This window comes from Globicephala melas, chromosome 18 (genome assembly GCF_963455315.2).
Source record: "Globicephala melas chromosome 18, mGloMel1.2, whole genome shotgun sequence".
In the NCBI taxonomy this organism is placed as follows: Eukaryota; Metazoa; Chordata; class Mammalia; order Artiodactyla; family Delphinidae; genus Globicephala; species Globicephala melas.
Genome location: NC_083331.1, coordinates 11,338,358 through 11,355,120, shown reverse-complemented (window position 1 = coordinate 11,355,120; position 16,763 = coordinate 11,338,358). Strand labels below are relative to the sequence as shown.

Sequence of the window (16,763 nt, the reverse complement as noted above, 5' to 3'; positions counted from 1 at the left end):
AAAAGAAAGGTGGAGTAGTAATACTCGTATCAGAAAAAATAGACTTTAAAATAAAGACTGTTACAAGAGATAAGGAGGGACACTACATAATGATCAAAGAATCAATCTAAGAAGAAGATATAACAATTATAAATGTTTATGCACCCAACATAGGAGCACCTCAATACATAAGGCAAATGCTAACAGTTACGAAAGGAGAAATCAACACAGTAACACAATAATAGTAGGGGACTTTAACACCCCACTTACACCAATGGACAGATCATCCAAACAGAAAATAAATAAGGCAACACAAGCTTTAAATGACACAATAGACCAGATAGATTTAATTGATATCTATAGAACATTGCACCCAAAAGTGGAAGAAAACACTTTCTTCTCAAGTGCGCACAGAACACTCTTCAGGATAGATCACATCTTGGGTCACAAATCAAGCCTCGGAAAATTTAAGAAAACTGAAATTGTATCAAGCATCTCTTCTGACCACAATACCCTGAGAAAACCATAATTCAAAAAGAGACATGTACCACAATGCCCAGTTCACTGCAGCACTATTCTGCCCAGTTCACTGCAGCACTATTTACAATAGCCAGGACATGGAACCAACCTAAATGTCCATCAACAGATGAACGGATAAAGAAGATGTGGCTCATATACACAATGGAATATTATTCAGCCATAAAAAGAAACGAAATTGAGTTATTTGTAGTGAGGTGGATGGACCTGTCTGTCATACAGGTGAAGTAAGTCAGAAAGAGAAAAACAAATACCGTATGCTAATGTATATATATGGAATCTAAAAAAAAAAAAAAAAAAAAAAATGGTAGTGATGAACCTAGTGGCAGGCCAGGAATAAAGATGTAGACACAGAGAATGGATTTGAGGACACGGGGTGGGAGGGGGAAGCTGGGGCAAAGTGAGAGTAGCATCGACTTATATACACTACTGAATGTAAAATAGATAACTAGTGGGAAGCAGCAGCATAGCACAAGGAGATCAGATCGGTGCTTTGCAATGACGTAGAGGGGTGGGATAGGCAGGGTGGGAGGGAGGCTCAAGAGGGAGGGGATATGGGGACATGTGTATGCATGTGGCTGATTCACTTTGCTGTACAACAGAAACTAACACAGTATTGTGAAGCAATTATACTCCCATAAAGATCTATTAATTTAAAAAAAAGAAAATTAGTGTTTCAATGGGAGACAAATAATGTTACACAAGAGAGAAAAATTCATCTATAAATTGCTTGTAAGCTTTTTCTTTTGGTCCCATGGGACTAATTCAAACAATACAATGATGTCAGCAGTTAAGTCTCTTAGAATTTCCATAATAAACTCTTATTTGCAAGGATCCTTATCCTGAATATTAAAATTATTTATAAATTATGTTCTTTTTCCTTAAACTTAATTATAACTTAACAGACTAAATAATTTAATTATTTAATTTTTTAAATCTCTGGTTTAAACATATTTTTTAAATATTTCAAGGCTTAAACTTTATTCTGTGTTAAATATCACTGGCTATCTCTCAAATGTGTTTTACTTGGATATAAAAAGACAATGTAATTTCATTAAATGTCACATAAAATATCAATAATATTTCAAACAAACATAATTACTTTTTAAATAAAAGGATAATTACTACAATGAAATGAATGTGAATTCTGTTACTGAATTGATACAGTAAGTTTTTCATTTAAAATGGCCTATATATTTTATACTTTTCTAGATGTGAAAATATGTGTTTTTCTAATTCAGTATTATAAGTATATATCTTTTCAAAGCATTTAAAATGCTGAGTACTTTATTCTGTCTTGAATATGCTCATAGATCTTTCACATGCATAAAATGTCTGCACAATCCCTTAGGATTGACCTTACCTGATATTGTTTGTTCTGCAACACCCCACAAAAACAAAACCCCACAAAGGGCCTCATGGCCCTTCCCCTAATCTTTTCCAGGCTTCTCCTCAACTACTGGAAAAGGGATAAAATAAATATTTACACTTTTTATTTCACTCAAGTTTCATCAAAGTCATTTTATTGGAGTGTTTTACAGAATAATACTTTGTAGGAAACAGCTGTCCTGAGTTAAAGCCTACAGAAGCCTCCATGAGTAACTTCCTAAAATACATGTCTAATTTTGAATTTTCATCTGACGCATTTAGACATAAATTTTATAAAACAAATGTAAATAGTTTGGTTTGTACTTATTATTTTTCTATTATTTTGCTTCAATCAAGAGGCAATAAATCATTCAAAGGAAAAATACTTCAAAATATCTTTTTGGGAAAAGAGAGTTTCATCACAGATGACATATTTTCTTATGGGATCCAAATATATATAATTATCTATCTATCTATCTATCTATCTATCTATCTATCTATCTATCCATCCAACCATCCTACCTACCAAACTATCTATCTACCTACCTATCAATCAATTATTCACCTATCTATACCTACCTACTTAACCTATGTATAAATTGATAAGGTTGTAAGTTTGTTATCCTTTTAAAGATTGAGCAAATAATCCAATGTCAATACCACTTGGATTTAGTAAATAAATAAGGTAGAATTCTGGTAAAAAACTAAAATTGCACTTAATGAAATTTATACATTTATTTTGCAATCTTTTTCAATTTTTATTATAACCACCACAGCAATAATTGGTTTCATTTTCTCTTAAACAGTAGACATTTAGACATAGCCACCTCTATGCTTTTTAGGGATTCCCATACGAAATTTATAACTGAAAGTTTAGAGTTTGCTATTAGATTTGTTGTTCTTTTGTCCTTGTGAGTTTGTGTGTTACAAGTTGACAATCTAACAGATAAGCAGAAAATGATGCAGAGAGCAACGCAAAATTAAAAAGTAATTCTACCTCTATAACACATTATTATAATTCAATTTCTAAAACTGCTATAAAGCTTATATAGCTTGTAAAAAGTACTATTTTCAATATACAATTGATGGAAAATTACATGTGTAACATTACCATGTCTATATGAAATACTATTGAATTTACTGAAGAAACGATGTTGAGGGTTTTCTCTACTCTGTCATTCAATTTACCTGTTTTGAATACCAAAGAGAGACATTTGTCTCAGCTTTAAGTACCACAAAAAGCTTTGTTTTCCTGAGAAACTGTTATTTTATTATATGGAACAAAAATCCTGACAGATCCTTATGGAGATTTACATTATTAGAGGCTCTGAGAAATATTATTGTAAACAGCATTGCTTAATTTTGCTCACTCCAGTGTTTGTCTGTCTATCTATGTATCTATCTATCTATCTATTTTTATTAGAACCTCATTCTTCCTTTTGTTTTCTTGTTAACATGCTATAGAACTAGTGTCCATTAAACGGTACTTTGAAAAATTCTGGTTAGAATCATTATAGTATATATTTTTGAGTGCCAACTTTTTCTTTGGTTTCATTTTCCTATTTTCTTTCCCTTTCTGTTCTCTTAGCCTTTATCCATCAATGTTTTTCTATTTCATGAAACCTTACAAGCTTTATCAGTTCTTTCATATGGAACAGATAAATATATTAAATAAAATAGGTAAAAATGAACAACGAAAATTATTTAAATAAAAAATACTTATTGGGTAAATGGTACTATATGAGACACTAAAAGGACTCTAGAGAATATAAAATCTGAGCATAGAGTTGATTTCAGTAAATAAATAAAACATAAATGTGGATTCACCTGAGGTATGGTCAATGCCATTAAAACAGATGAGAAATTATAAGAATAAAAAGGGTTTTCAAGGGAAAATCAGAGGTCCAAATAAATCAATATTAATAAAACTGAATTCTAGTATATCAAAAAAACTTGAAAATGCTTATGATATTCATGGCATTAGGATTCTATTTATACATTAAAAAATGTTCAAGAGGTCACTATTGTTGCTACAACTGCTAATAATACTATGTATAAGATAATGTCCTCACATCCATTTTCTGGATTGATTTTCAAAAGTCTCTGAGGTGGACACAGCATTCCATCATGAACATGATTTCATGACAAGGAAACGGGTGCCTGGGTCTCTACTCTTTCCACAACACTGCATTGCTTTTTCATGGCTAAATATGAAATTCTGATCCTGATGTCATTTTTTTTTCTTCTATAGCTGCCTATGAGATTCCTCATCCATCATGGATCCTCAGAAATGGAACGAACCTTACAGGCCTAGTAATCCAACTCCCTTACATTACAGATGAAGATAATGAAGAAAAGTCCAATCAAGATCACATTGGTGGCTGACTGCTGTACATTTTACAGAACCAGCTGAAGCTTTGTGCTAGACAGCTTGAAGCTGGATACAGCTGACGGATGTTTGGCTTCTGAGTATTGCTTTAATTATTAGCTCAACAGTCAACACATCTGAGCTTCTAACATATCTAGGTTATCTTGTTATCTTTCATTATAATAACTGAGGGCTTGGAAATCCATAGAAGAAGCTTCAAGACTTCTTGCCTTTCATGTTTTGTCAGTCATGAGCTACATAATATCATTCTTAAAATTCTAGGTTATGATAAAATAGAAATCATACCTATAGACCCTTCTGTGCTCAAGTGAATTCCCTGCCTCTCTCTTATCTGACCGGGGAGTTCCAAATCATTCTTCCGGAAGCAGCTCAAATTTCATCTGTGAAGCCCTACATGTTACCATCTGGTAACAGTTAGGCAAGTTTATAACTTCTTTTACCCAGAAGATACGCTATTCAAGGGAATGTCCTATGTTTTATTCATCCCTGAACCCTCAGTACCTAATACAGTACCCTGGCTCTTTTTAGATGCATCATATATCCTGAATGAATGAAGACAAATCGATCTGATTGTACAATAGTTTAGATTTCCATATAGAAATTTTAGACAAAATTTTTAGGCATAATCATAAGACAACATAATAGTGAAATATTTATAGCACATATGATAAAAAGCTAGTTTCCTTTAAAAAAAAAGAACTCTTAAAAATCAGTAAAAACCAAGGAATGATCCAATTAAATGAGCAAATGAGATGAACAGGCAATTCACAGAAAAATGAATGAAATGTACGTAGGAAAAATATCACCAGCTCATACGATGTAATGGTATCCCTTCTTTTTCTGTTCAGCATCCATTATTCCTTCTTCCTCTGTGAACCACTCCTTCCCTATTCTTGGTCTACCTGGTTCAGATGGGCTGACTCTATTACCAGACCTTTTGGGTAGTCATGTGATCCAGACCTGTCAATCGGCATATTCTATCTATATGGCCAGTAAGATTGGTACAGAAATGAGCACATGATTCAAGTTATTCCAATGAAACTTTGCTGAAACTACCTGGGAAAGAAGGATTTTCTGTTTCTGTTACAAAGGCATCACTGCTATAACATAGAGAAGCCAGACTGAGAATGATGCCAATGCAGAAAAGTAACAGATATGTTACATCCCACAACACTGGGGAGCCCTTGGATCCAGTTTACCTGAACTGACCCATCTCTGTATTTCTCAGTGATATAAGCCAAAACAACTTTATATTTTAAAGTCAGTTTAAGTTGATTTTCTATTATTTGGAATCAAAGATCAGAAGTACACTGGCAATTCTTAAAATGTCAAACAAAAATTATTTTTATTCATTAGGCTGTCAAAAATTATTGTTTCGTAATACTCGTTGGCCAGGGTATAACAAACACGATATCTCATAATATGGTTGGTAGGACTATAATTGATATAAATTTCTTGTGGGGAAAACTGGTAATGCTTTTAAAAATATGCACATGCTTTGTTTGGATCTAGTAATTCCACTGTGAGGAATTTATAATATGGAAAGAATAAGATGCAGGATAGTTTTCACATAATTGCTTGAAATGGCAAAAAAACCAAGCAAACTAAAACTGGAAGTAGTCTAACTTTCCAATAAAGGAGTAGTTACATGATGACACACCCACACTGCTGTATATTATGCAGCTAATCAAAAAGGCTGATTAGAAAAAATTCCAAGACACATTAATTCAATAAATATTGAGAGCCTACTATGTGTCAGAAATTATGCCTATAATTATACCCTAAAATAAGATAAACAAGGTCGCTGTTCTCATGAAGTTTGCGTTTAAATGTAGGTGTGTATCTGTGCATTTAAGAGAATGTGTGTGTATGGGTGTGTGTATGTTTCTGTCTGTCTGTAGAGACAGAGACAGACAAAATATAAATAGGCAATTTGGAAACTATCAGCGATAAGTGCTCTGTTGACAATTACAACAGAGTAATAGGATAGCAGCGACTGTGTGGAAAGGGAAGGCATCTCTCAAGAACCCCTGAGCAGGGACATGAATGACCGGAAGAAGCCAGTCATAAGAAATTTTGGGGTGAGAGAATTCAAGATGGAGGACGAGCTAGTGCAAAGGCTCATAGGGGGGCGTGATGGTGTGTTCAAGGAACAGAAAGAAAAGCAGTGTGACTAAAGCGTAATAGACGAGAGGAAGAGTTTATGAGATGAGGTGAGAAAGTGGGTAGAGGCATATCATACGGCTTTGTAGACCAGAGCGATGAAACGTATTTTATGGTAAGTGCAGTGGAAAGTCACTGAACGGTTTTAAGCAGGAGAGAAACAAGATTTGAGTTAGGCTTTACAAAGGTACCTCCAATGGTTCTGTGGAGAATGGATTAGAGATAATATTAAGTTATCATGACTAGTACTAGGATTGAAAAAAGCCAGTTGCAAAACCAGCATCATTTAGCATTATCAATGTTTCTCTAAAAATCCTATATAGTGTATATGTAATATATTTTTGCTTAAATATTCAGAGAAAAATTTTTGCAGAATATACATGAAACTATAATAATAGTTGCCTCTGGGGAGTGAGAATAGTGGAAATGTTTAGTTTTCCATCACCTTTTTTTACTATTTTGTTTATCCCGTGTATAGAATTTTAGATGGCTTTTTAAATTATATGACCCAGGAATATCTTTCAAATGTGAACATTTTAACTTTCATAAATTTTAATAAGTTATGGTAACTTTATATATTAGCTAGCAAACAATAAATATCATATATTTCCAAATATAAATTCCTGTTATCAATCTTCACTGATATTTGAATTGCCATATATCAAACATTTAAAATAAGTTAAATGACAACATGAGGTAAAAAAGACAAATGCAGAAGATGAGATATTCTACAGGAGAGCTGGCATGGTTTCTTTAATAAGTCACTATCATGAAAAAAAAGGGTAGTGGTTAGAAACTATTCTAACCTAAAAGACATTTAAGAGACATAAGAATCAAACATACTATGTGGTCATGGGACTTATACAGCAAAGGAAACCATTGACAAAATGAAAAGATAACCTACGGAATGGGAGAAAATATTTGCAACTGATATGACCGAGGGGTTAACACCCAATGTATACAAAAAGCTCATACAATTCAATATTAAAACAAATAACCCAATTAAAAAACAGGCAAAAGAACTGAATAGAGATTTTTTCCAAAAAACACATACAGATGGCCAACAGGCACATGAAAAGATGCTCAACGTCATTAATCATCAGAGAAATATGAATCAAAACCAAAATGAGGGACTTCCCCAGTGGTGCAGTGGTTAAGAATCCGCCTGCCGATGTAGGGGACACGGGTTCGAGCCCTGGTCTGGGAAGATCCCACACGCCGCGGAGCACATAAGCCCGTGCACCACAACTACTGAGCCTGCGCTCCAGAGCCTATGAGCTGCAACTACTGAAGCCCACATGCCACAACTACTGAAGCCCACGTGCCACAACTACTGAAGCCCACGCACGTAGAGCCCGTGCTCCGCAGTAAGAGAAGCCACTGCAATGAGAAGCCCGCACACTGCAACTAAACCCCCGCTTACCGCAGCTAGAGAAAGCCTACGGGCAGCAACAAAGACCCAAAGTAGCCAAAAATATATAAATAAATAATCAATTAATTTTAAAAAAGAAAAAAACACAGTGAGATATTACCTCACAGCTATCAGAATGGCCATCATCAAAAACACCACACACATAATAATTGTTGGTGAGGATGTGGAGAAAAGGGAACCCTCGTGCACTGTTGGTAGGAATGTAAATTGATACAGCCACTATGGAGAACAGTATGGAGGTTCCTCAAAAAACTAAAAATAGAACTAACATACGATCTAGCAATTCTACTTCTGGGTAGAATTTTAAGAAAACAAAAACACTAATTCAAAAAGATACATGTACCTCAATGTTCATAGGAGCACTATTTATAATAGCCAAGACATGAAAGCAACCTAAGTGGTCCATCAAGAGATGAATGGATAAACAGGATGTGAGATATATATATATATATATAAAAATATACTCACACACATATATACATATATATCGCATATATACACACACATATACATACACATATATATATCACATATATATACACACATATATATATCACATATATATATATATACACACATACACACACACAAACACACACGCAATAAAATACTACTCAGCCATAAAAAGAATGAAAATTTCATCATTTGCAACAACATGGATGAACCTGGAGGGTATTATGCTTAGTGAAATAAGCCAGACAGAAAAAGACAAATACTGTATAATATCACTTATTTGTGGAATCTAAAAAATAAAACAAATGAATAAAACACAACAGAAGCAGACTTATAGACATAAAGAACAAATTAGTGGTTACCAGTAAGGAGAGGGAAGGGGGGAGGAACAAAATAGAAGTAGGGGATTAAGAGGTATAAAATAAACTACAGGATATATTGTACAGCACAGAGAATACAGCAGTATTTTATAGTAACTTTAAATGGAATTAATCTGTAAAAATTTTGAATCACGATTTGTACATCTGCAACTAATATAATATTGTATATCAACTATACTTCAATTTAAAAAAGGACAAGAAAAAATAAATTGCTTATTTCAAAAAAAATGTACTGTGTGGTCCTTGACTGAATCCTGGCTTGAACAAACTAATTTTTTAAAGACATATGGTAGGCAACTGGGAAAACCTGATTATGGGCACAGTGTTACACAATATTAGGGAATTACCATAAGTTTTGTTAGGTGTGATGATGGTATTCTGGTAACGTAGGAAAATGTATTTTTCATACTAAAGGATTTAGGGATAAAGTATGATATCTTTAATTCACCTTAAAGCACTTCAGTAAAACAACAAAAAAAAGCTAAAATGTTAGTAATTGTAACATCTAGGCACTGGGTAAATGGGTATTAATTATTGTTGGTACTTTTCTTTTGAAAAATTTTATAATAAAAAGTCAAAATAACATAAAAATTGAACGTAAAAACAAAGAAAAACCATTCAAATTTTAAAACATATGGTGCTTATGTTTTAGGTTGTTCTTATTGATAAGAATCCTTTTAATTTGGAAATTTATGTTTGTAAAATGTGTGAAAATTTTGTTCTCTTAAATAGATTAAATCTCCCCTTTGCAATTTTATGCACACTATTAATTTGCTTAACATGGCCTTTCATCTTCAGGTGAACTTCAGCTAATCACAACACATACATTCTTAAGAAATGGAGCCTGAAGTAATGAAGCATTAATAAAAGGAAGTGTAGGAATTATATTTTGTTGGCTATAATTGAGTGTATTTCTTTTAATACTTTTTCATAGGATGAATAAACACAATTAATTATACTATGAAGAAAGATAAACTTTGAGCCAAAGTTGCATTTTGATTAGCAAAATTTATGAGCACGTTAGTAGGTATGTCAGTTCCACAGAGAACCAAAATCTCTGGAGAGGTAGAGTGGCTCACTCCATGCATTTCTGTTGCCTCTGCTCATATCCGACATGACTGTCCTTAGTGTAGGGCGTTTAGGAAAGGTGGAGGGCACCTAGGAGATAACTTAATCACTAGGCTTTTTTAAAAAAAAAGTATATTCTACCTAATGATTGTAGAGAAATAATAGGTAAGAAATGAAAGGAAATAGAACCTATGTAACTAGTGCAATTCATCATAGGGTTGTGGGGATAAAATGAGAAAATCTATGTACAATGCTTAACACGATGCCTCGCATGTAATAATACATGTCAAATGTTGGCTATTATTGTTATCATTATCCCAGAAAAATTCCTAAGAAAATTAGTTTTAAATATCTTAGTGAAAAGTAACCATTTTTACATAGAAACAATGGAGGTATAAATAAAATAAAGTATATTTACAAAAAAACAATGGAGGTATAAATAAAATAAAGTATCTTAAATCTTCATTTGTCAGTTCTAAAAGCTTTCTAAGTGTTAAGTAGTAGGATAATGATAAGCCTATAAATTAGTTTCAAGATCATCACTGCTGACTATTCCACTTCAGCTGGGAAGCAAGGTTAAAGGAAACTGACTTTGGTCTAATTTTGCCACAATGATGCTATATTTTAGATGTGACAGTGGTGGGTAAAACAAAAGCGTACAGGGCAGGCTCCCTTTTCCTTTCTATAGTAAACTAAAAATGACTGTAAACTCAGGGTATGGGCCAGTTCTCACTGTCTTTTTGTCTCCAGTGACTGGCACAGAGTAGCTGTGCAAAAAATGCTTGTGTAATGAAAGAATAAGTGAGTGAATAAAATTATTAATTTAAATAAATCCAATTTTGAAATTGGTGCCCTTCTGCATATCCCCCCTTGCAAATTATGCCCTCAGCTTGGATTATTCCATGAGTTTAAAACAGTATCCAGATTTTGCCAATTCATACCTTGTCTTAAAATAGCACTTATCCTTCAGCATTGCAGTAGAAGCCAGCCTAACAAAACGATGTTCAAGTTGGGTTCTATGTTAAGGCGACCTTCAACGTATAGTTAGAAAAAAATTCATATTTGGCAGTAGGATTTTTGGCAGATGGTATATAATTAAATTTACACATTCACATTTTTGTCTTCTAATAAGTTTTATATCATCAGAGTCAGCTACCAATACACTTAGTAGTTTTGCCCGTTCTTCACGTTTTGTTGTTAAAACTAAAGCATTAGGTAAATTATATACTAAAGCAAATAAAACTAATTTCATTTTAGATATTGTTAATTTATGATGAGAAAGAAAGGTAAAATGACTGTAGAAACTTGCATCACATTGCCGAGTTGAGGTAAGCCCTTTTCTACGTGGTGTGTAGGCGTTTGGCAGTATCAAGGGTGGACAGTTGAGAGTATTCACACTTCAGTGCATCCATTTGCATTATCACATTTCCAAGCCTCAAGGCATTATCACTTCCTTTTTTTAAGTGGCATAATAATTTGGGAAAATGGTTATGCTTATCATCATCTGTCAGTCAAACAACTCCTGTGTTAACAAAACATATTTTTTCCACTCAGTGAATGGGTGCGTGTGTGTGATGTCCTATGCTCATGTCAATATTAGTAAGACTTGGCTTTGTGATGAAACTATTTCACTTATCAGAGGGCATGACTGGGAAATAGGAAAATTCCATTTACACTTTAATGAGCAAGGGGCTGTGCTTCATGTCAAAGTCACGTAACCACTGTAATTTCAGAGTAAAGTTCATATGAGCGTATGTAAATAACTGAAGCAGTAGCATATATCATGTTTTAAGATAGATTTCACCACAAAATCACATCTCCATGAGGAAAACCTGCATAAATTGGGGGAAAAATCTCTACACCCACTGGTGGTTGAGTACTGAAAAGATAAGTCAATGACAGATTGTTTCATTAGCTGTCCAGCATGTCAAACAATACATATGACCTCTAACCTGTACATGTAATGAATAAAACTTGAACTTGTGATGTCTAATCAAATGAGGGGTCTAATAAATGTTACTGATCAGGAAATTTCATTGCTCCTGTGCTCTTCAACTGTTCAGTTAAATGGGCGAAGGAAGGAGTAAGAATGTTATAAATATAATAAAATATTTCATCTAAATGAATTTCATCTAAATAAATATTTCATCTCCAGTTTCAATAAATGTTTAATTTAACTTCAATAATTTGATCTTTAAGGTTTTGGTAACTTGGAAATTTAAAGAGATGAAAAAGCAATTATTTATTGCATGAAAAATATTTTATATTTTATTAAAAGTTGTTGCTTTTAATTGTATTAAAACAAAATTAAATTGATCTTTTTCACTAGATTTTTTTCAATCACACCAAAGGTGAACTGTCAACTGACAATTAGGGAACTTTGTTTTGTAGCCCCCAGTCACTGAATGCCACTGTGTGTTGGACATTATACTAGGTGCCTTACCTCCATTAGGCACAACAACTCTATTTTGTAAATACTATTGTGTTCAATTTAAAGAAGAGGAAACAGAAGTTCAGAGAGCTTAGGAAACATGCCTAAGTCTGTACAGCAGGTGAGAGAGCTACATTTGAACAGAGGTGACATTCTTTTCATGTTCTGTTTACTACCTCTCCTTTTTTTCTCTCAATTTTAATAGATACACATAAAGAAAAACTGAAAAGGTTTGATAATTCTAGGATTAACCTTTCCCAGCATCCAATACAGAGAACGGAAACCTCCAGGATTCACCTTCCTCTGTAACTGAGAGCTGAATGCTTGCTGTAGCCCTGACTGTAGCAGGGACTTTGTGAAGAGCAAGAAAGCCATCTCCAGCTCATATCGCCATCCTGTCCATGGCATCAAAGTCCTGGGGAAAGTATGTCTGGGGCAGAGACATTATCTTTATTTACTTTGTTTCTCATTTTTGGTTCTTATCTGCATAATACTATAAAAATATTGCTACTAATTTTTCCAACATGCTTTTGTTAAGTATTAGATGCTGCTTAAAATGAAATAGAAAGCCATTGCTTTGTCAGTATTGTCAGAACGTTTTGGGGAAGTACGTAAGAAATGCATGTAACAGTTGAATTACGGACCTAGATCAGATATGCGAAGAAATAGATCCATGAGTAGCTAGATGTTTAAAACCCTTATGTACCCCTCTCATTTGCTTCAGTGAAGCATCCAGGATTCCTCAAGAGACAGCTCCTTCCTTTGCACTGAGGGTGGATCTGGGTTTTATGAGACAAGCAATTCGTAGGAGAGGGGTTCTTTAAGAAAATGAGCATAAAACTATGAACATAAAATTAGGGGCAAGGGATAAAAAGAAGCCCCTGAAACTTGAGGGGCTTTGAAGTTTAAGCCTGATTAGCTTTATTTATTATGGTAAATTTATCTCTGACTCCATTGAATGTCATATATTATAATTATATGTATGTAATAAACAACCTACTGCCTGTTGGTTTTCTCCCTTTATAACCAATGAACATTCCTTGACGGTCAGGACTCTGAAGTCCTCTTAGCACCTTGCCAAGTTCCTTTTACATAGTAGCTATGTGTATACAAACCTGTAATTTATTTGCTATTACCTAGATTATAGAAACTATAAAGAAGAAACTTTCAGATACAATATATTTGACACTTTATAATAGTGAGTTGTTTGTTGCTCACCAACTAACCCCCGTTTCTTTCGGAAACAGGAATCCAAATTTCCTCCGGTCAACTCTTAGCCTAGTGCATGAGGAGACATTTTCCGGGATTTCTGGGAAAGGAAAGTTTCTTTTGTCTTCCATGTGAGCTACTTGGTGAGATGCTCTCTCTTTCTTTGGATAGTATGATGTGAGGTCTGGAACTGTTGCAGCCATTCTGCTCCTAAAAGGGGATTGCTGGGAGCTACTGGAGGCCATCCAGCAGAGGGTGAGTGTGAAGTCCACAGATGGGAAGGCAGAGAAGAACAATGGAAAGAACTTTGCTTGGTGGCATTATCTGCAGCACCGGAAATAAATCTGACTGAAAACTAAACCTTCCTCTGAATTTTTTAGTTGTGAGAACCAATGATATTGATTTATTGTTCAAGCCAATTGCTCAAGCTGGGTTGTCTGAAATATTCATTCAAAAGTCCTGATATAACTAGAATTCATAAAGCTAATTTAATGCAGAGCTATAAAGAAAGAGAAGTAATTTTCAACTTGTTTAGGATTGTACATTTCTTAACTTCTTAACTTTTATGCAGTAAAGAATATAAAAATTATTTGGGGCTCCAAATGTTGTTTACTAAGACAAACTCTAGAATTACTCACTGATAGGAATTATTACTTGGGTCCTAATCTCTGTTTAGGAAAAACTTCTTTTGTTATTGGAGATCTTTTAGAATGTTTCTGGTTAATAACATCATTAAAATATTCCAAATCTTCCTTGAGTTTCTGAAGATTACCAAACTCTCCATTAAAAATTTCATTTGTAGTACTGGTTGTAACTACAAGAATTTCATGTGCTTCTCAATGGTCATCTCTTCTCTATAATATTGCATTATTAGCAGTTTTTCCTTCCAGTTATTATATTTCAAATGTCATTTTTCCCATTAGGCATATAATATGATATATTTTCATACATTAAAAACTTGTTTATTAATGATTTTTATCAGGACAGTCTCGGGTTTCTAGCCCATTTGTAAGAAGTTCCTATTAAGAAATTCAATGAAGCATGGGAACAATGCAAGAGTAATTTATTAACACATCAAGAGGCTTTAATTTGCTACCATTTTCCTATCATGTTATTCTGACAGAAAATAAAGAACAAATTGCTAAAGCATGGAACATAGCAGAATTGGAAGAAAAGCTATCTATCTTTAGAGAACCATGGGTTCAAATGTTCACAACATGAAGGACTCTATGTTTGCAAAAGCACAGTTAGTATTCACGTTGCCTAATTTATTTAGGCTGTCTGTTTACCTCTTCTATTTATCTAACACTAAACAAAATTAGGAGAGCACATGTGGGTCAGAAAGGGAAAAGTTCTGCCAAAAGGCATACAGATTAAATAGATCAGCTTTAAAAACCTGAAGAATGTTTACATATTCTAGTTACTTTAGAAACAGTGACTTCCTCATTTAATTTATCTCATTTTTTCTACATGAATAAACTAAAAATCTATAATTACTAGCAAATATTTTACCATATGCCTTATATAATCTATATTAATCATAATGAAGGCCATATTTTCTTTGGTTGGGTTAGTGTTTCAAGAACATTTGAGTCCAAATGTCTTAGTGTACTTGAGCTTGCATTTTCCAAGCTGCTACAGTCCCCACTATACCTACTGTCATAATGTAGGCCTCCCAGATTTCTGGCAATTATCTGAGTTTTCGTCTCAGCTCTGGACTGGACTTTTTCCAAGATGGCTCAGATATGTTTGTTTTATTAACTCCTGTACACTCTTCCCCCTAGTACAGTGCTTGACATACAACAGCAAATCTGTGATAAATATTTGTTGACTGAATGAATGACTGAAAGAATGAACACATAAATGGAGGAAGAAGGGAACTTTGGTCTGTAGGCTTCCTTTCACCAAGATATCCCAGTTGATTTCAAAGAAAAAGGACCTTCTTCCCTGTTCTACAAATAATCTAAAATAGCTACAGTGGTAGTTAGCTCATGAGGTTTTAAGACTACGTATCATGCTACCTGAGAATCTACACTATACATGTTATTGTGTGTGTATATATATATATAGTAGTGTCTAATACATAATGCCTATTGAATTAATGTTAAATAAAACACATGTAGATAAGATTTTGTTAAAGAACTAGTTTAACAGTTTTCACCTTCATATTGATAAGTTAGTTTGGTTTCTTTTTACACCCAAAGATTACACCTCAACCTTAGCAATTCATGTAAAAAATTCATACCATTCTAATTCCATTACAGATATAGCAGCATATATATATGATCATTATTTAAAATTTGAAACGCAATTCAAAGTATATAGCATATAGATGATTCACTGCATTATATTTATATTCATAGCTAATGTTGATATGCTAGGTACTCTTCTAAGTTTTTTATACTTATTAACTCATCAAATCCTCACAACAACCCTACTATTATTGTCACCATTATACAGGTGAGGAAACTAAGGCAAAGAGAAGTGAAATAGTTGTCTAAGGCTGCAAAACGAGTAACAGGCAGAATTAGGATCTAAACCCAGGCAGTCTAGCTCCAGAGTTCTTGTTCCTAACTGCTATTTATTGCCTTTCATGTAGTTCTCTATAAATATAGTACATTCTTATTTAATTTTTGAAGAAAATGATTTTATCTTATTTAATTTGTAATTTTAAAAATTATATTATTATATAAAATAAGAATAATTTTAATCTTATTTAATTTTGCTTCCAGAGGGCAAGCCTTATGAATTACAGTGCTTATATCTACCTAAGCCTGAAATCTTATTTGCACATAGTAATGGTTAAAGATTTTTGTTCAGTTCAAATAACTGTTCACTGGAACAATTACTATATTTGCAACCATATTGAAATTCACTTGCTAGCACTTTTTTTTTTTTTTAACCAGCTGTGTGACTCTCAGTAAGATGATGGCTAATTGATTCCTTAGGTCCCTTGAGTATCTATAATAGCATAGCTAAAATTAGCAATGAGCTAGCAAGTTTGATAAGGCAGTCACATACAATATAAGAAATAGAGAGTGAATGACAGAGACGAACATGCAAAAATTAGTATACAGGCTTCAAAAACAGGCTAAGAAATATTCCACGTGTAATAATAGCTCATATTCATGAAGTGCTTCTATGTTCCAAGTACTATGTTATATTCTTTAAATGCACATGTCATTTGACCTTCACAAGTGTATGAGGTAGGACAGTATTATTCTCGTATTACAAATGGGGAGATTGAGGCTAAAAGAGAGTGGCTTCTGGTCACACAGCTAGTAAGCAGTGGCATAGAGAACTTCAACTTAGGTGGGTCTAGTTTTCAAAGGCAAGAAAAAAGGCAAGAGAAGG

At 33.6% G+C, this 16,763-nt stretch overlaps 1 protein-coding gene across 5 annotated transcripts in view; it reads right to left on the bottom strand.

Moving 5' to 3' along the window:
• The window catches only part of NBEA (neurobeachin), a 627,505-nt gene that overhangs the window by 83,475 nt on the left and 527,267 nt on the right, over nucleotides 1-16,763 (bottom strand). The window lies entirely within an intron of this gene.